General features: G+C 47.4%; 1 long non-coding RNA gene across 2 annotated transcripts in view; it reads left to right on the plus strand.

The window, feature by feature from the left end:
• The first annotated feature begins 761 nt into the window (after positions 1–761).
• The window catches only part of LOC105882564 (uncharacterized), a 196892-nt gene continuing 176890 nt past the window's right edge, over positions 762–20763 (plus strand). Inside the window, exons 1-2 of one of the 2 annotated variants that reach the window (XR_012914693.1) lie at positions 762–832; positions 18295–18466. This is a non-coding gene — a long non-coding RNA (uncharacterized LOC105882564). Of the gene's footprint in view, positions 833–11759; positions 11890–18294; positions 18467–20763 lie in introns of those variants that run through there. The other variant, XR_012914692.1, reaches the window with a different exon arrangement.

Genomic DNA, 20763 nt, shown 5'->3' on the forward strand with positions numbered 1-20763 from the left:
CATCAACTACCCAGGCTTTGAAGCAATGTAGTGGGGACAGGCCAGGAAGTTAGATATTTTGGTGCCCTGGGACAGGAGGTGGTCAGGAAGGTGCCAGCCTTGCTGTGTGGCGGGAGGCCTGAGAGGAAGTCTGCTGGAGTCTAGGGGCAGCATAAAGGCCAATCCTAGAGCACCCAGAAAGTGAAGGTTGGATGATGTGCATGACAAATTGTTCCCGGTGTCATACTTTTGTTCAGTGATCTCAATGAACCCTTGTAATTCCCCTGCGATGCTCCCGGCATGCCCACTGCACTTCCCTCTTTACCCTGGAACCCCTTGGCTCTACGCTGCTCCAGGGAGAGGTCTTTCCTTGCACTGTGTTCCACTCTGCCACTAGGTGTGATCCTCTGCCTCCAAGGATGGGAGGTTGGGATGCCTCCCTTACCCTGGCAAAGGAAACCTGTCTACTTTGACGGCAAAATCATCAGATCGGTGATTCCAGCATGGCCATCTCAGGTGGGAAACGCTGATCTAAAGTGCAGACCTTCCACGTGGGAGCCACACGTCCCCACTTACCTCTTCAGACCCAGTGTCAAACATAACGGGTCATATGCCGGGAAATCCAGTCCCCAAACTCTCCATCTGCTAGGAAGCACTGAACAAAGGGGCCCTTTGCTGCTGTCCACTGGGGGGCCCCAGTGCCCCGTTTGTGATGTCATTATGACATCTCCTTGTCAAGACCAGCGTCATGGTTACTTTGTCTAGCTGTCCTTATTGTGTGCAGACTGGCTAGGTGCTGAGCCCGTGAGACTCACACGGATATGTGCTCAGAAGGTAAAGAGATCGTGGGCAGGTAATGTTGTTCTCCCAGGCTATTTAAACCCACCAGGGCTTCTCCGACATCAGGGTAGCCATGAGATCAAAGCTGGACTCTTGAGACCCCTGAGATGTGCCTTCCTATGGTGTCAGTCCTCTTACCTGCATTTCGAGTGAGATTCTACAATTACTGCCATTGGGAAAACGTGGAATTTAATCAACAATGAGTGTGTAAGAAAAGAAACTCTCTTACCAGAAAGTTTTCTGCACTTTGAGTATTTTTAAATCAGTTAAGGAGGAGAACCTTTTTATCTACTGCTTTGCTCATTTTAGTGTAGAATTGTTGTTCACTGGAGGTAGCTGGAGGAAGGGCGGGGGCATGTTGAATATTGACATGGCCAGCTCCGTGCTCCTGTCTCAGCATTGGTCCTCTGTCCTTCCCCTGTTGACCAGAAGTGGCAATTGCTAGGGATGGACCCTATGACCAGCTCCTGTCATTTCACATACATGGAAACCATCCAGTAGGGAGGGCAGCGAGAGAACCAGAGCTCACAACTTGAAATGGAATGACCAAATGCACATCTCTTTCCATCTGTTTCTTCCTGTTGGCTTGAGCTACCTATCCTGGGCCCACAGCTCCTCCTTTGGCCTTTTCTCAGGCACTTGGGCTGGAGGTTTGTTTATTTATTTATTTATTTATTTTTTATTTAGGCATATTATGGGGTGGAAGTTTATTTAAAGAAAGCAAACAGACAAAGAAAAGTAAGTCAGAATTTGGCTCATCTTGTCAGAATGCCTGGGTTCTCGAATCCTGGACTTGGCATTTTTTGTTTGCTCTGGGAGCCACGCTAAGTTTTTACAAATCTCCAAGCCTGAGCTAGTTCATCTGTGAAATGGGCATAGCAACAGCACCTTCAGGATAGGGTTGATTGAAAACTGAAGGACGTCGTGCTTGGGAAACACTTGGCAGTTCCTGCCACATGATGAGTGCTCAGTAACATCAATGATGATGATGAATCCAGCCCTTTTGAGAAAAGAGGCTGTTAGGTTGATACTACTACCCAGCACCAAAGTTCACAAACGTGGTTCCTCTTTGGTAAATACCAGCATTCCTGGCAGGCCAGCATGGCCTCAATTTATGCAGCAGATTTTTCTTACATTCTTCCTGACTCTTTCAGTCTAATATCTTTTCAGTTTCAATTTGCATCAGCCCAGAGCCTGTGCTCACTCATCTTTATTCTGTTGCCCAGGTTTTAAATGCATAGAGCACTAAAACTATTAACAAACCAGGGACTTTACATAATAAGACGCAGACAACACAACAGGCTGGAATACAGAACAGGAAGGGCCTCCTTCCCTTCCAAGGTGAACGACAGAGCCAGAGTTGCACTTGTTAGCAAGAACTTCATTGTTCCCAGTGTGGGGCTTACACTGTTTGAGGATTAAAGGGTGCACACAGAGCCCAAATCAGGCCCATTTGAACAGAGAGAGATGGGGTAGGGGTGAAATGGGCTCTTTCTTGCTTTCTTAATGGCCCCTCCCAAGCCTCATGCTAAAAGCAAGGTAGTGAAAGGGTCCGATCTGCTAAAGAGAGCCAGGTCTGAAAGCAATTTCATCTTCTGAGAAACATCCAGGAAAGCCAATTTCCCAACTCCGATTTCAGCTTTTCATGTGACAGCAGGGGCAGGGAAGGAGGAAAGAGCCTCTGTCTCGGTGGGATAGGAAGAACATGGAACTGGGAGGTGAGAGAGTTGGGCTCTAAGACATCCAAGGACGCTAATTGTGTGTGTGTGTGTGTGTGTGTGTGTGTGTGTGTACAGCCTTGTCTCTGTGGCTTTGTCAAGCGTAGAGGAGGGAATCCCGGCGTGGACCCAGGAGGCCCAATTCCTCTGTTTGACGGTGTGGCTACCTGCTTAGGATGTGCTCTTTCCCAAGGTTTCCTCTTCGCATAAAGCAAAAGGCTAGGCAAGAAGCTCTCTCCATCTCTTTCTAGCACTGCCATTCCAGGACGTGCATTCCCTACCTGCCTGCCTGAGGACTGGAGGACTCTGCTCTGGGGACTTCACAAGGGTTTCTGGTCACATGTCTTTCCTCCAAGGGGGTTTCTTGTCCCATTGTTGCCAACGCATGATTCTGTGCCAGACCATCATTGCGGCCAGGGCCAGCCAAGCTAGCGTCCTCGCTTGGCAGGACAGACCCGCTGCTCTGCTTAGGATCGTGGCTCCCCTTGGGACAGCTGGCACTGGGAAGAAAGGAGGTTGCTGGCAGCTCTCGGGGTGGCTGAAGGAGCCAAAGGTCTGGGATGGGAGAGATAGCAAGCTGTTCCCATCCAGGTCCTTTGTGGAGGAAGGCAAAGGCTGGGGCGGAGCGTGCAGTGCAGTGCCGAGTTCTGGAGAGGGAGGGAGGCCCCTGCACGTTCGTAGGGAAGCCTGTCCCAGAGCTTGTGTTAACACTCTGTGCGGGGTGGGCTCTCACAGCTCTAGTAGTGCACTGCCCGGCTGCAGGGCTCACAGGGCCCTGCTATGGCTGAGTTTTCCATAAAGAAGTCGGCCAGGCTGCATTCGCATTAGCTGCAACAATTATGATAAAAATCTGTAAACGTAGCGACGAGGCTCATTTATACCACGGATGCCACCGATGCTGGTGAGTCTCTGAAGCTCCAATTACAAGACAAATTTCCTTATGAACCAAATGCCAGAAAATGCCCTCGTTGATATTCTGACAACAGAAGCCAATGCGTTACGCTTCCCCTTTAGAGTAAAGAAGGAGGAAAGAAATAAAAGGCAATCGTCTCTTCCTGTTAATAACCTGGCTTGATTCTTCTTCTAAGACTGCAAATGCCTAATGGGTCAGGTTCTCAGTCAGCCACAGATGAAAGACATTAAGCTTGACTTAAGTGGCTATTCTTGGCTTCACGAAGAAAGGGAGAGAAAGAAAATGACCTGGTATTACGGCAAGGGATACTGATATTAAACCAATGGAAGGGATTCTCCTGACTACTAGAAACCTGAGACCTTGAGAAAAATCATTTGCTGTAGAGGATCTAGCATTTGGGTGCCGAAGTCAAACAATCTGGGTTCAATGACAATTTAGCCTCTTCCTAAACTGTATGAAGTCAGGCAAGTTACTCAAGTAAGTCATCTATCAAATGGAGGTGTGAATACTCTCAAGGTCATAGAAAAGTTATGAAAATTAAATGAGATAATGCATTTCAAGTGGCTAGCAAACACTAATCTTAGAGGATACTGGGGACATTCTGTCAGGTGTAAAGGAAGTAAGAGTATGGCTGTTTTATCAAATTCGCCTCTGGGGTATAATTCCAATTCTAATCCTCCATCCACAGAAGAAGTCCTGGAACATCTGAATTTCAGAGCCATCGAGTCTTCTAATAAGCTGGTCTCTGGAAAAAATCTAGTCTTTGGAATCAAAGCAACCTGGATTTGAATCCTGGTGCTTATAGCTGCCGTGGTTTGAATGTGTCCCCCAAGGTTCATGTGTTGGAAACTTAATTCTCAACACAAGAGTGAGTTGACAGGTGATCAGGTGCTAGGGGCTCTGCCCTCATGAATAGATTAATGCTGTTTTCACAGGAGTGGGTTAGTTATCACCAGAGTGGGTTCCTGATAAAAGGATGGGTTTGGCCTTCTTCCCTTCTCTGTCTCTCTCTCTCTCTTTCTCTCTCTCTCTCTCTCCCTGCATATGATGTTTTTTTTCCATGTTATGATGTGCTAAGACTGCTCTCACCAAATGCTGGCTTTCGATCTTGGACTTCCCAGCCTCCAGAACCGTAAGAAATAAATCTCTGTTCTTCATAAATTACCCAGTCTCAGGCATTCTGTTATAGCAGCACGAAACTGACTAGGACATTAGCGCAGACATTTGTCAACATCCCTCAGTGCTTCAGCTCCTTCCTCAGCAATGTGGAGCTACAGCTCCCTGCCAGTATCTCCCAGTGAGGAAAAATCGAGATGGCTTTGTGAAGCATTTAGTATAGTGCCTTACACTCTAGTCACCCTACAGTTCTTTATTCTCCTTGCACTCCTGAAACAGTTCTGAACTCCAGATAGTTCACTGCTTATTAGTCTCGATTTCCAGGGCTAGAGCACCAATGTGATGCATATGTATAATGTACATTGTACTTGTAAGCAGTGAGATTCTGCAAAATTAAAAAGGATTGCTATTCTCATTTATCAAGGTGAGGCCGGGAGCATTAGATGGTGGGATTTTGCCATGAAAATTGATGGAATTAGAGTTTGCTGATAAATTTGGTACTAGGTATTTTTAAGAAATTGGGGTTGTTAAGCATTTACAGAGCCTACAGTTCATTTGCTAGATCCTGTCTTAGACACTTTACGCCATTATATGCATCTCATGGTACGGGGGAGTCAGTACTAGACTGTGACTCCTAGAATGATTATTGTGCTTTGGCTGGATATATAATTTACAAACCAGATGATTTCCTTCTGATGGACTGCAAGCCCCTTAAAGGCAGATCCCATGTTTTATAAAAATTCAAGGACTTTGAGAGATACTTAGTGAATAGGTGGGTGGGTGATTATATTCATTTATTCATTAATTTAACAATTTTTTTATTGACTATCTACTATGTTCCAGGTATAGTTCCAGACACTAGAGACACAGCTCACAGAGCTCACAGGTTAGCAGAGGGAGCACAAATCTTAAGGTGTGAACAGACACAAGTGGAGGGAGGACATGGAGAGTGTGGTTGGTGGGTTAACAGATTGCCTGTCAAAAACCACCTGTGAACCATCATTTGTCAATTGTCAATATGTGCTTGGTGTGACCACAATGTCCTGTGCACATTAAGGACAGTGCTTCCTAAGTATAAACTTGTAGGTATTTTCAAAAAGAACACACTAGACTGTGTCCCCCCCTCTCTCTTAATAGAATTTATTTTTCAGAGCAGTTTTAGGTTTGCAGAAAAATCAAATACAGAGAATGCCTCTTATTGTTAACAGTTTGCATTAGTGTGGTCTATTTGCTACAATTGATGAGCCAGTATTGATATGATACTATCAAGGGTACCTGCAATTACAGTATCGTGCAGACTAGCTTCACTGCTCTAATACCCCTGTGCTCTCCCTTTACCTACTTATCCCTCTACTTCCTCCATCCCCTCAGCCAGCCCCTGACAACCACTCATCATTTTACTATCTCCATCATTTTGCTTTTTCCAGAATGTGATATAGTTGCAACCACACAGGACTATTCTCTTTTTGCAATTCCTTCCTGTTTCTGTTTAATTCAGCTACTGCCTTCATCCCAGAGCGACAGAACCAAGCACCCTCTGTCCTTCTGTGGTCATCTGGGTTCACTCATGTAATTGAGAGGCCGTGATGTACAAGATAAAAGTGTTCTCAGCAAGTAAGATGGATCCACTGCTAGCCCAGAGGGGACAGATTGGATCTTTGCAGTTTCCTTGATTCAGTAAAAACACATTTAATCACTTAAATGCTTTTTGATGATGAGCTGGGGTGATCTTTATCACTTAAGCCAACTCTTATCAGTCTCTGATGTGTCTTGAATAAAAGAACGGAGAAGGCTGGGGCATGGGTGATTTTGTTTTGTATTTATCTGTTTGAACCATCCACTTTTGCACTTAAAATGATCCGAATTCACCCGGAAACCACGGAGCTTCCACTTGGAGGCAGGTGTGGTGGTGTTGGCAGGAAACAGTGGCTGCCTGTGTGTCTCCCTGACCCGGGGCCCCAGGGACTAACTAGCACAGGGAATGAGGTGGGTTCTGGTCCTCCCCAAAGCTCAGGGAGAGCGAGAGAGCCCTGCAGAACAGGGGCAGGGGAAGGGCAAGTGTGTGAGAGATCTTGCGAGTGTTATTTGTCAGATTTACGACCGCTAGTAGCACTTATCAAAAGTGACGTTTATTGGGTGTGAAATGTTCTCATTTGTTAGATAACACAAGCTGTTTAGTACTAAAGCAACTTTCACACAGCACAATCTCCTCTGTCATTAGGGACCTCCTAGGATTAATTACTGAGATCTATGCCCCAACGTGCAGATGCCTCGTAGAACCATAAACTCATAAATCACATGAGCTGATCGCTAAGAAATTTTCCTCAAAGCTGCGATCTTTCTGTTGAGCGGGACATGGACGAGTCAAGTGAACAGTCGGTGGCTCACAGAAAAGTCCTCCCTGGGGACCCAAGTTCTTGATCTTGCACCCTTCGTACTTGAGGTGGCTGCAATATGCTTTATATTTCATACACAAATTTTTAGCCTTTTAAAGCATTTTACCCACAAACGTGTTTTCTTTTCTTTTCTTTTTTTTTCTTTTTTGAGACAGAGTCTCGCTTTGTTGCCCAGGCTAGAGTGAGTGCCGTGGCGTCAGCCTAGCTCACAGCAACCTCAAACTCCTGGGCTCGAGTGATCCTTCTGCCTCAGCCTCCCGGGTAGCTGGGACTACAGGCATGCGCCACCATGCCCGGCTAATTTTTTTATATATATATCAGTTGGCCAATTAATTTCTTTCTATTTATAGTAGAGACGGGGTCTCGCTCTTGCTCAGGCTGGTTTTGAACTCCTGACCTTGAGCAATCCGCCCGCCTCGGCCTCCCAAGAGCTAGGATTACAGGCGTGAGCCACAGCGCCCGGCCTAAACGTGTTTTCTTTGTCATTGCATTGCCAGCAGTTGGAAAGCATCAAGGCACATAGGAGGTCCTTAATCATGGTCATGGATGAAGGAAAACTACAGGAAGGAAAGGGATCTACTTGGCTTCTAAAAGGTGGCTGTGCTTTTTGTTCCAAATCACTCAGCCTCCCCGAGCCTGATTCAATCTCTTCTCTGAATCCAATCAGCCCTTCCTTTTGGCTCGTTTTTTCAAAAGCAACATTGTCCCAGACCTCTGGCTCCCAAGGTCTCCCAGAGCAACACTATCCACAGCTTTAGGGATCCCAATAAAAACGTTCAGGCTTCAGATACAAAGAAGTTTGCTGAGGCATTCCAAAATTACTTAGAATGAAGATGGCATCTACACAAACAGGAAACACATCCACTAATTATAAAAGCACTTGGGGGTGCTAATCATTCTAGGGCATAAGGAAAAATGATTATAAAATGCCACAAGATGGATTGAGGTGTACATTGGGAAAGGTTTTTATGGGCATCTACACATGTTGATGTGCATCAGGGAAATAAAAGTTGCTGAATTTTCTGTTTCACACATCCACTGGGTAAGCCAGTGAAAACACCACATCCAAGATAGTTCCAAAGCATGTGGATTCAATCTCCAAAATGATATCCCATCTCTAACACCATCACCCTGACTCAAGACATTATCACCTTTTACCTGCTGAAAAAAATCTTCTAATTGGTTTCTCCATTTCTACGTTTATCCTAAAATATTCCATAGTGACTGCTTAAAACATTCCAATGGCTTTCCGTTGTGTTTAGGACAAAACCCCAAATCTTTATCATGACCCAGAAGGTCTTATGGGATCTAGCCACTGACCACCTTCCCAACTCCGTCTCTTACCATATTCTCTTCCTCACTCACTATCTACAGCCAAACTGGCCTTCTTCTAGTCTCACAGGTGTGCCAGCTTTTATTGCCTAAGGGCCTTTGCGTAGGCTGTTCTCTCTGTCATCGATGTCCTTCCTCTCACTGTTCGTGTAGCTGGCTCCTTCTTATCCTCCTTGTCCCCTTCCAATCCCATCCTAAATGCAATTGCCTTAGAGAAGGCTTCCTTGACTACACAATCTCAACTAGAACCTTTCTTTACGATTCTCTCTTAAATCTTCCCATTTATTCTCTTCCAAGCACCTGCTGTTCATTTGTGTTTTCATCTTTAGTGTCTATCTCTCCCCTTACATCCTGCGATACACAGGGCCAGGACCATGTGTAATCATTTTGCCAATAGCGCCTTAGAGCTTTAGCAGAGTGTCTGACCCCAAAATAGGCATTTAAGAAAAATCTGTTTTATGAATGAAGGAAGGACTAAATTAACAAATACCAAAAAATATAATGCACTTTCAATGTTCCCAAGAAGCTTGCAATCCTTGTGTGTCTATGTGTGTGACATTTGTGCCCTGAAAGCTCAGGAATTTTTGTCTGTTTTGTTCACTGGTATATCTCCGATACCCAGAGCAATGTGTGGCACATCGTTATTCAAATAAATGGAAATAAATATTTGTTGAATGAGTGATGAGCAGACATGTTAGGGACTCTTATGGTTAGCAGGGAGACCTAATCTAGTCTACAAACCACAGCAGAGATTTGAGAGCAAGACTCATTGAAAGTGAGACCCAGTGTTATCCACATGAAGGGAAAGGAGAAGGGGTGGTGAGAGTAGTCCAGACATTGTATGTAACTTAAGGAGAAGGTCAAGGTAAGAGGAAAAAGTGAGCTGGGCATGGCACAGATCTGTGGAATAAGGCTGGCCAAGGTACCACTGCACTCATGCAAGCCCTGGTGCCAGGGAAAGACTCCTCTGGGTGGAAATTTTTCTTTTGCTCAATTTATATATTATTTGGAGGCAGACTGTGAGTTGGGCTGTGTGTTAAGTTCTGGGTTGTAATTAATTACAAAAAGGCATACTTCTTGCCCTCAAAGGGCTACATTTAGTCACAGAGTCATATATTAAATTTAAATACACAAGTAAATATATAACTCAAATCGTAATGTATAGTAAGTTATGTAGATGTCAGAACACAGGTGGCTTATATTTGACTGGAAGTCAGAGAAGAACTCTCTAAGTGACATTTGAATTGAGATTAGTAGAGAGGCAGGTGACCACTCCAAGAGTCAGGGAGAACTTTCTAAGTGAAGGTAGAGTGTGCATAAAAGGCACAGATGCAGGAAGAGGCTTGGTGTGGCAGAGGACAGAAAGGTGGCCCAGAGAGAGCAGAATGAGTGTGAGGACACAAGCCTGGCTGGATTAGGCTTTCTAGACCAGGGTAGGGTTCTGAACTTTATCCTCAGGTCAGTGGGAAGCCCCTGATGAGTTTTAAGTGGGGAATGACATAATCTGATTGCATTTTTACACGATCATTCCAGTGGTCGTGTGGATAATGAATTTGGAATGAATTTGGATGCTATTGAGGACTATATTGCAATGGACTAGGCGAGAAATAAAGGCAGTTTGCACCTGGGAGCTGGAGCTGGAGAAAGGGAGAAGAAAGTATATTTTGGAGGTAGAAACAGAAGGATTGGTGATGGCCCAGATTTGGGGATGAAGAAAAGGAAATGGCCAGCATGGCTCCCAAATTTCTGATTTGAATCAAAGAAAGCTCGCTCACCTGCTTTGCCCTGTTCTACTTGGTTCTTTGTCCTGTTCTACTTGGTTCTTGCAATGACTTTGGGAAGAAGGTAGCCAAGGGGGGTTTGGCCCTGGTTAAAAGAAAATAAGAAACTGAGAGACTGAGTGCTTTGTTGGAATCTCATGGCTGGTTGGCCAAAGTCAGGATTAGATTTTCAGACCCTGGGTCCAGCCACTGATCCCTGAGGGACTCTGCAGGGAACAGGGAGGGAAGTGCCCTGTCTTGTGAATTTGCTGTCTCCCGTTAAGGGGGCTGCTGGCCAGGAGGGGCCAGCTGGCTGTGGCCCAGGCTGGCTGCCTCTCCCTGTGGCTCCATCCCGCCCCCATCCACACCGCATCTCACCATCAGCTCTGAGCTTACTTTTACCTAATGACTCTCATCTCCCAGAAAGTTCCTCCCCAGAATCCACAATGGGCGACATTACGAACTCCTCATGTCTGGTGATAACTTTTTATGAGGTTTTTATTCTTTTACAATATATTAAAGCCATATTTTTGCCAGGTTTTTACTTCAGTTTATTTCTTGTCCTTGAATCACTCTTCTCCTTCTCCTACCCACCCCCACCCCCTGCCACTCCTCCCCCCACTCTCTTTACCTGCGAGGGCTTTGCACTGGAGATGTTTAATTCTCCTTTAATCCCAATTCCCTGAGGTACATGAAAGCAGCTTTACGATCCCATAAATCCAAGAAGATAAAGTGCATTTTTATTAGTTGTGTTGGCATCAAAGGGAAAAAAATGGAATCTAATGTGAAATAGTCAATAATGAATTTGCTTAATAGCTCTCCTCATCACCTTAACGGGGCTCACAGAGGGTAGTGGCCTCCGGGGCGGGATGTGGGGACTGGCGGCCTTTCTCAGGAGATGATGAAACAAGGGGTACCCCCCTGGCAAGTTTTTTTTTTTTTTTTTCCTTTTTCCTCGAGCGGGAAGATATTTCTTCCCTACGGAGCTAGGAGGCTGGAAGGCAGGGTGGGAGGGCCAGAGATGGGCTGGCGAGAAGCTGAAGCTCACCTGTCACATCACCCTGGGGTCATGAGGGGTCCTGTCCCCCGTGCCATCAGCCTTGGTGAACAGTCTGGCCTCCGGGAGCTGCTTTGGTGATAGAAAGATGGAGGGCAGGGTCAGGGATGTGTGATGTCACTAAGAAGGAGGAGTGCAGGGAGCAGGTGAGCTCTGCAGGTAAAGGCGGACCACAGGTGCTTCCTGGGCTGAAGGGCTGTGGTGTATTCGGCCCAGCGCCTGGCGTCCTCCCTCTTGGTCCGCGGGAGGATCAAATTCCTTATCTCAGATCCTGCAGGTCATGCAACAGCGATGGGGGACGGGGAAGTCCCCGGCACACCCTTCTTTATTATTAGCCTAGCGTGTGTCTCGCAGCCCTCTCTTCGTCCTACAGGCCCAGGGTTTGCAGTGATTCCCTGATCTCTCCCCAAATCGCGACTCCCTCTTCTCTCCTCCCTTCTCCTCTTCCTCCCCATCCTCCTCTCCTCCCTCTCTTCCTTCTTCCCTCTCCTTTCCTTGCACCTCTTCAATCTGCTTAGAGAAAGCCCTTGTGCCTGGGCGCGTACTGAGCGCGGAGGGCCCATCCTGAAGCCTGCAGGGCGGCGGGCGCTCCAGTCCTCACCTGAGCACGCCGACGCTTCCGCGCGTGCGCCGCGCGGCCACTAGATGGCGTCAGTCAAACGTGCAAAACGCGGGCGCCGGCTCCAAACGCTCCCGCCCGGCGTCGCTCAGGAAGAGGAAGGGCGGGCTGAGGCAGGTTGTGGAGAAGAGGCAGGGACAGCGTGTGGGTAGGACTGAGGTGAGCATTTGACTTGGACAGTAGGGGGCCCGGGGGGCCTGGTGCGGAAGGCCGAGTGTTCCCATTTGCGTCCGCCCGCCTGCCTGGCGGGGAGACCCAGCCTCTGCGGCCTGGCCCGGCTCCTCTGCCAGGTCCCGGCCCCACAGGGCGAGAGAGCTTGTCACAGCGTCAGCACACCTGGCGCCCGCCGCGTTCTCAGGTGTGACTTTGGGATCCCTGGTCTTTGAAATGAGGGGAGCAAACGGCTTCCGGTTTCTCAAGGTGGCTCTGAGGAGAGATTGTCATTTCCTCTGATTTCTGGGGTGTCCCCAGGTCACCGAGGGCAGGGCACGGTGCTGGGATTCGCATGGGGTTGTAGCTTAAACTCCCCTCAGGAAGGCTGCGCATCTGCGGGGGCCAGCCCGTCAGTCAGCACACCCCCAAACACACGCAGGGGAGGGTGGGGGGCGTAAATATTTGGTGAATCAGGTTTAATTGAATAATCTGTCCACTTCAGCACCTTATAATCGCGCGAGAGAGAGGGAGAGAGAGAGACAGAGAGAGAGAGAGGGAATGAGTTAGGGAATAATTTAATGCATGAGTGTGGAAGTTTCTGGCACAATCAGGACATTTTACCTGCAGGGAGGGAGGGCTCATGTCACAGTTAGCAAGACAAGGCGGGCCCAGGTTGAGGGTGGCTGTTTCAAAGTCTGGCTGAGGAGTTGGTTCTTGGTGCCAAAAACAGTAGGGAGCTATTGCAGTTTCTTGAGCAGGAACGCGCCTGGCTGGAGGTGCTGGCTGAGAGAATGCTCAGCCGTGGCTCATGACTGGGAGGTGACTGAGGGCAAGGACAGAGGGCGCTTCTTTTCTATGGCTCTCTCAGGGATCAGCGTGCTGTGTGGCCTTGGTAAGGGCTCAGTACACACTGAATTGAACGGATGTGCAGTGCGAGCCCCAAGGATGCGGAGGAGGCCACCGCGGCCCCCCTCAGGGGAGGTCAGCGTCACTGGCGAGCCGGTGGAACGGAGCCAGGGCTGCCGGCGGGTGGGCTGAGCGCTGCCCACGCCGAGCACCGGTTTTCCAAGGGCTGCTTTGTTCACCGGCTCAGCAGAGCATGTGAGATGTGATCACAAGCTTGAAATAACACAGACAGTCTCTGCTCTCTGCCACTTCCTATTTTGCTGATCCACTTATTTGACAATGTCTAAGAAACACCTACACCTTCCTTTCCTCCCAGCCTCGCCCACTCGTGGGGGTTTCTGCAGTCTGAGGAAATGCCAGCCTGGAAGGCGCACTGCCTGCCGTCCCTCTACCTGGACAGAGGTGTCCTGGGCGGAGGGGTGAAGGGAGCACGTGGCATCAGCATTGGCAGAGCGCTGGTGTGGGCGAGACGTCCGGATGATTTTGGGCTTTGTGCTGCGGTCAAAGGCAGGGCTGACTGAACAAATGTGCTGTTCTAGTGGAACAGCTTTGACTTCTGTGGGGGCCCTCATGTTCACTTTTATTTCTGATTTTGTGACAACTCTGAGGATGGTATCATTTCATCAGTTTATACTTGAGCAAGCTGAAGGGGGCTGTTGGTGGGCCCCTGCCCTGGACCTGCCACGCCCTGTGCTTGTCCCATGAGGCTCTGAGGCCCAGGCTGGGTGAATGGGGGACGCGGGGAGGGTCCGAGCTGCCATGGCACTTGAATGCACAGGTAGCAAAGCCAGCCAAGACGAGGAAGTGCACCCTCAGAGTTCAAGAGCACAGGAAAGGCTTAAGCGAAGACTGATCTTGGGTGTCTCTGGAAGTCAGGTCAGTGGAGAGATGGGATGCATTGTGGAGTCAGAGCCAGGGTCAGAAGCCTTCAGGCATCTGGCAAAAGAATGGGCCAGTTGGCCACCAGTGAACGTTTGCTGAACACCTGCTAGTTACTACAGGTGATGCCTAAGACGTGATTCCTGATCCCAGTGGGGACAGAGACAATGGAACCAGCAGTTATGGTACTGTCAACAGAGAAGAACCCAAACTCTGTAAATTAAAGAGGTTTATTCTAAACCAAATTTGTGTGTCCATGGCCTATAGAGCCACGCCCAAGAAGCCTTGAGCCAGTGGTCTCACCACGGTTGGATTACAACTTGGTTTTACACATTTCAGGGAGACAGGAATTACAGGTAAAGCATAAATCAATACATGGAAGGCATATATTGGTTTAGTCCCCAAAGCCAGGACATCTCGAAGTGGGGGATAACAGGATATAGGTAGGTTTAAAGATTCTTTGATTTGTAATTGGTTAAAGAAATGAAGCTTTGTTTAAAAGCTTGGAATGTTTTAAGTTAAGATAAGGAAGTCTGTTAATCAGAGACAGGCCACCAGAGATAGACTCAAGAGATCTGTTAAGTAAATTGAGAACCTGCAGGTGTGGTTCATGCCCCGCTCTGAACAGCCTTCTGTTACAAAGGATATCTCCAAAAAGGGGGTTGGGGACATGACTAGCTATGTGTGTCCCTTCTCGTGGCCAGCAACTCAGCTTTAGGGTACTTTTGGGGACCTGTTGGTCAAGAGGCGGTCCATTCAGTCAGCTGGAGGGGCTTAAGATTTTATTGTAGTGCACAGCTGGATCGGATAGCAAGGTGTGGCAAGTGTTAATAGACTTACCTTTCCCACATTGGACAATGCATTTTTGTGTTTTCCAGAGGCAGTGGAAAACCTCTGGGGATGGTTATATCAGTGTGCCCTGCAAATAATATTAATAAACAAACTCAATAACAGTGATAATAAGAATCATACAGGCTACCATTTATTGAATGTCCAAAGTGCTGTAGCAAGGAAATGGAAGTGCAAGTGAGTGAGACTTTATCTGTGGTTGGGGTGGGATTCACATTGGGGCTGGTGGTGCTGATGGGGGTGGCCCTTCCTGGCTTTTCAGTCTGATGTACCGAGGATAGGATGAGAAGAGGGAGGAACAGTGGGGCAGAGAGCAGACCCCAGGCACGCTGCTGACTCGAGCATAAGAAACAAGCATGTGAAATCAGTTTGTAGGTCTGGCCTCTGTTCTCATGGCCAGGAGGCAGCTACCAGATCTCTCCAGGTGACTGTGGCTTCCAACACACAGCACTTGGACCATTTAACATATCAAAGGCCTTACCTATGCACTTAATTAATCTCACTTGGGGGGGTGCAGAACAGCCTATATAACATGGCAGCCTTGAACTTGGTTCGGATTTCAAAGCTAACTAGCGTGGATTGAGCACCTACTATGTTCCAGGCATTGGGCCAGGAGATTTTGTAAACATTATCACCTTTAATTTTTGTAACAACCTGGTGTGAGGCAGTATCTCACCTTTTTTACTTGGGAGGCCCAGGGGTGTTGCCCAAGGTTCCATGATGGATTAATAACAGTGGAACATTCTTTCCTCTGTTCAAGCTGTTTCTGAGGTCCTTTCAGTTCTGATATTCTATTCCTGGGACCAGAGAGAGAATTTGGGGCTAGCTGTGTAGACCATTCCTTTTCTGGCACAGATAACCCAGAGCAGGACCTTATTCTTCTCTGTGAATTGTGTCTGATGACAAGGGCCTCCTCTTTCCTTCTACAGTAGTACTGAAGATGAAATCAAATAAAATCAAATAATGGTTGGCAAAGATTGCTTTTGCACACACCTACTTTCTATATGAGGGGTTATTATTATTTATAATAATTGGGGTACAGGATATCAGTAAAAGATTCAGGAAGTCACAAATGATCATTTTAATATGACATTTACTTTTAGTGACACCAGCCAAGTTATATAATATTAACCCAAATGGTGGGATAATCTGTTTTATGTAAATATTATAGGTGGAGATTGAAATTCTCATAGACAAAGTAGAGAATCATTGTTTTCAAGTAGGGGATCTTCAGCTCTCAGTTTCCCTAATCTTACCTTACTTTATAGTGAAGGAGAGAGAGGGAGGAAACTTAGTAAATTATCAATTAAAGATCAATTCAAAATAATGATAAAGTAATGCTGGGATTGAGGGAGGGTGGGTTGAATCAGACTTAATAAAATCCAATTTAAATATGATCTTTTAAAAGCTAGTGTACAAAATGAAGTGCAGGTTCTTAAGACTGGTTCCAAAGGACAGCGTCATCACCTCCCATGTGCTGGGAATCCACGTGGTGGACCACAAACACACAGTTTCTGCTCTAGTGGGGAAGACAGACAATGCACATTTAGAGAACTCAGTGTCAGCTGGAAATAGCCAATAGCCATTGCATCCTGCCATGTTTCTTTGTAAGCGTTTTGCAGGTATCGATGTGTGTAAGCTGCGTTAGGCTGAGTGCTGTCACTCTGATGTCTGTTTTGCAGATGGGGAAGTGGGGAAATTGACGCACAGAGGAGTTAATTGCCAAAGCCAGGAGCCTGCTCTTAACTGCTAATCCGTGCCATCTCCTATGAATGCTGAGGGCTGGGACGTACATGCATAGGTCGGGGAATAAAATAAAACAGAGAGAAGGTGGCTAGTTAGGTACAATGGGTAAGAAGAGATGACATTTGAGCGCAACCTGAGTGAAATGAGGAGGCCAGTCTGAGGATAGCAAAGAAAAGATAGTGCTCTAGGTAGAGGGTCCAGTCGTGTAAAGGCCCTGAGGTGGACACAGAATATGAAGAAGGCCAGTGCGAATGGGGAACATAAGCAAAAGGGAAAGTGACAGAAAACAGCTGGAAAGAAGCCAGAGCTAGATCTCGTAGGGCCTTGGAGTCCATAACGGCTTTGGCTTTTGTTGGAAGAATTATGGGGAACCGTTGCAGGCTTTTGAGCCAGGGCAATAATGAGATGAAGTTAGATTTTTTAGAACAATGGACCATTCTGGATACTCAGCTTGCGGGGTATGGTGAGGGATGGTTGGGGTGGGAGGAGGAGGGGTCAGAATGGAGACGATCCCAACAGTCCAGGAAGGGGAGAGCCTGTGAGGAGGTGAGAGAGGTACTGGTGCAAGGGCAAGAGTTTGGAAGGATTAGATATGGGGTGTGAGAGAAAGAGAGGAATAAATGTGATGTCAAGGCCTCTGGCCTGAGCCACTGGGTGTGCGGTGGCAGTGATATGCCACTTGCTGAAATGAAGGAGTGGCAGAGAGCATATTCATTAGCGGTAGTGATCAGGGAGGTAATTAATAGGACTGGTTTGGACATGCAAGTGGAGACGCTGAGTCAGAAATGAGATACTCAAGCCTCGAGTTCAGGGGACAAGCAGGGGCTGGACATACTAATTTTTGAGTCCCAGCCACAGATGGATGAGATCACCTAGGGAAACAACGGTAGAGAAGAGGTATGGCTTCAACATTTATATCTTATGAAGAAGGGAAGGGGTCAGCAAAGGAGACTGATGAAGGTGCCATGACAGTGGGAGGAAAATCAGGAAAAAGTGGGTCTCCAGTTGCAAAGAAATGGAAGTGTTTCCTGTAGGGCATGTCATCAACAGTATTGAATGCCGTCTACAGGTTCAGAAGAGGGGATCAATAGTTGATCACTGGGTTTAATAACATGCAAGTGGTTTTGACATGTGAAGTTTTTCCATAGAGTGACAAGGACAAAAGAGCCTATTGGGAAAGCCAGTGTTTTCTCAGTAATGCTGCAAGGAGCGATGGACAGCAACTCTGGAAGGCTTGCAGAACAGCGCCGTTTTGTTGTCGTTGCTGTGTTGTTTCTGTCAACTATTGCTGGCTGTGGGTCAGCTACAGTTCTGTTCCTTGTAACTTCTCATGTTGAAGCCCTGGCTGAAGGAGTAGCTTTATTCTAGGGTTGCTGTTGTTGTGGCCAAGAGGAAGAGCAGGATTGCTGGCGGGCATGGGACCTGCCTCATAAGCTTCTACTCAAATGTGGTCTGTGCCAGCTCTGCTCTGATTCTCTTGGACCACGCCAACCACCTGGCCAAGCCTGCCGATGGGGTGGGTCGTGTGCTCCCCCCGCAGAAAGGCACTAGAGTCACATAATCCTTTTACAAAGGAAGGGGAGCCAATAGTTGGGAGCAATATTACAGTCTTCCATAAAGAGAGTTCAAGAGAAAAATGGAAGGTGAATTGGTCAAGATAACAATGACAGAAAAACCCCAGGAATTTTACTATTAAGGGAGTAAGGGAATAGGGCAGTAGCTAGAGAGGGACCTGGGGTCAAGTGAGAATTTTTGTTGTTGTTATTAAGATGGGTGTCATTTCAGCATGCTTGTGTGCAGTGTACTGATCTAGAGAGAGAGAAGGAAATTGAAGCAGGAGAGAGAGTAGTTACACCAATAAAACTGTGCAGGTGAAAGGCAACAGGATCCTCTGGACAAGTGGAAGTGTTGACCTTCACTAGGCACAGTCACAGTTTGTTCTCTGTTACAGAAGAAAAGGCAAAGCCTGTTGGCACAGAGGCAGGGACCTGGGGTTGTTGGAAGAGAAAGATTTTCTCTGATTGCTTCCAGGTTCTCGGTGAAACAGACCATCATCTGAGAGCAAAGACGTTGGAAGGGCTGTTGGAGATTCGAGTAGTGACAAGCTGTGAGACGATCACCACACAGAGTCACAGCATGAACGGAACAGGAAGATGTAGAAGGAATGCCGACACTCCTGGGGGTTTGCGGTCGTGGATTTAAGGTAAGACCACTCGAGGTGTGTGCACGTTTTTCATCATTTCTATTCATCTGGCTGCAGCGATGAGGTAGGTGGAGAGTTGGATCTAACCAAAGATTGGAGGCTTGCAAGATGGCTATGGGATGAAAAGAGTTGATAATTTATGTAGGGGATTGATTTTAATAAGGGGCCGTGGAATGAAAGCATAAATGGTGTGATGGTCAGAACACATAGGGTCTATGACTGGGAAGTTCTGGAGGGTCGAAATTGTTGGAATAGAGGCATCAGAGCGAGAGAACTGGGATTTTGGAGGTGATGGTCAGAGTTGCATGTTTGATCTCAGGATACGATATTGGGGTGGTGATGATAAGACCCGGGATGTGGACTCGGAGTGGTTGGCTGAGGTCGGGCTGAGATGATTACTGAGCTGATTACTGAAAATGCTGTCCTGCCGCTCAGAAGCTAGGCTGTTTAATGGATCCAGTGTAAAAGTCACCAGGAGGAAGGCTATAGGAAGGTTGGAAGGAGAAGGGCTATAAATAAATGCAACAAAGAAGGGTGGTAGGTATTATCTGATGACAAAAGGTTTAGCATCTAGTGAAGTGACTCTAAAGATCTTGCCTGCTCCTCTCCTGAGCAGCGATGGGGACGGGGGTGTCCTTGATGGCTGATTGGGAGCGTTTCGCGTGGGCTGCCTGGCAGACTGGCAGATGGAGAACGTAGGAGACACTCCAGGGTCTTGCAGGGGAGCATGTCCTCACGCTTGCTCCCGCCTCCCGCTGCCGGAGCACAGAGGCGCTGATGGCTGTCTGGATGGCTTCAAGGACAGATGGTGCCTTCCTGCCGCCAGTCAGCAGTCACAGGGGCCACGGGAGGCCTCTAACTTAGGGAAGTGAGGTGGCAGGAGTGGTGAAACCACGCCGAGGCAGGGGCGGAGTGTGGAGGTCGGTGTGTGTGTGGTGGGGAAAGAAAACACAGTAAAGGAAGGACGTCGTCTGTCCATCCAGGAAATGTCCCATCCGTCATGTGGGGCTCTTGGAGGGCTTCCCCTCCCACCTCCCTGACTCTCACCCCGCCCCCGGCTTGGGAACACCATTTCGATTTAACAGTGAAGATGCTGAAGGTCTGAGCACTCACGCCTCTTGGAGCAGGGCGTCCATTGACAGCTAGACTGGGGACACTGCTGATGGCATTGCTTTTAGTCCATTTCATCGCAGAGATCTGCGACGGAGCTGAAAGCCCACAATGGGACATTTGGATCCCGAAAACGACAACCGTTTAAATAACAGGTTTTCCAGAACACAGCCTTTTCCTAAGGCTTATTGCGATGTTTATGTTCCTGCGCTTTGTTTTTGGAAGCTGATTTTCTTTGAGGTGTTATGCCCCCTCCTCTGGCCATCAGGGTAGGTGGCAGCTGACCTGCTTGCTCAGCTCTGGTTTTCTGTATTCCCTTTCACGAGGGCTGTGTTTGTCACAAGCTTTGTGTGGCCTTATGTTCAGATGCCACCTGGGAGATGTCTGAGTGTAAGGGTCGGGACTCCGAGAGTCACACAGGTCTGAGTTCGAACCTCAGCTGTGCCACTTGCCTATTGTTCCTTAACCCTGTCTGTGCCTCACTTTCTTCATCTGTTTAATGGGGATAGCACTAGGCTGTCTCTCACGGGACTGTGATGGGAATTACACGAGCTGGAACATGCTGACACATAGCTAGCACTCGATAAGTCAGTGATAATAAGATTACTGTAATCAACAAGGTCATTGTCAGGACCAAAGGCAGATCCTCTTAACCTCAGTTCTAGAAAAAGGTATTGCAGAACCTGAATAGCCATGGACATAAAAAATTAGAGTTCTGTTCCAACAGAATAAAGAATATTCTGTTCTCTAAGCATCTCTTAGAACTTCTAAGAGATGCTAGGACAGGAGGGGGTGGGTATGGGATCTCCTCTAAAATCTTTTTGGAGGGTTGACACATCAGTCATGACACTTGCAGTCTCAAGTCACAGAAACCCAATTCATACTAGCTTAAGGAAAAAAACAAAATCAACCAAATAATCAGGAATAGAGATGGCATAAGACACAGATAGTCAGAACGTTTCCCACCCTTGTTCTCAAAGTTTCCGTCCCTCTCGTGTCATCTGTCAGGTCAGTTTCCAACTTTATGTTGACTCCCTTGTCTTATGTTCTGCATTTGATTGAGGACCTGGTCCTGGGCAACTCTGGAGCAATATCCTTACACCTGGAAATCCAAGGAGAAAGAAAGAGCAATTTATTCACCTCTAATTTGTGAAAACTCCAGGAAAAAACTCGGAGCGGTCCAGTCT

Source organism: Microcebus murinus, chromosome 24, assembly GCF_040939455.1.
Source record: "Microcebus murinus isolate Inina chromosome 24, M.murinus_Inina_mat1.0, whole genome shotgun sequence".
NCBI classification, from domain to species: domain Eukaryota; kingdom Metazoa; phylum Chordata; class Mammalia; order Primates; family Cheirogaleidae; genus Microcebus; species Microcebus murinus.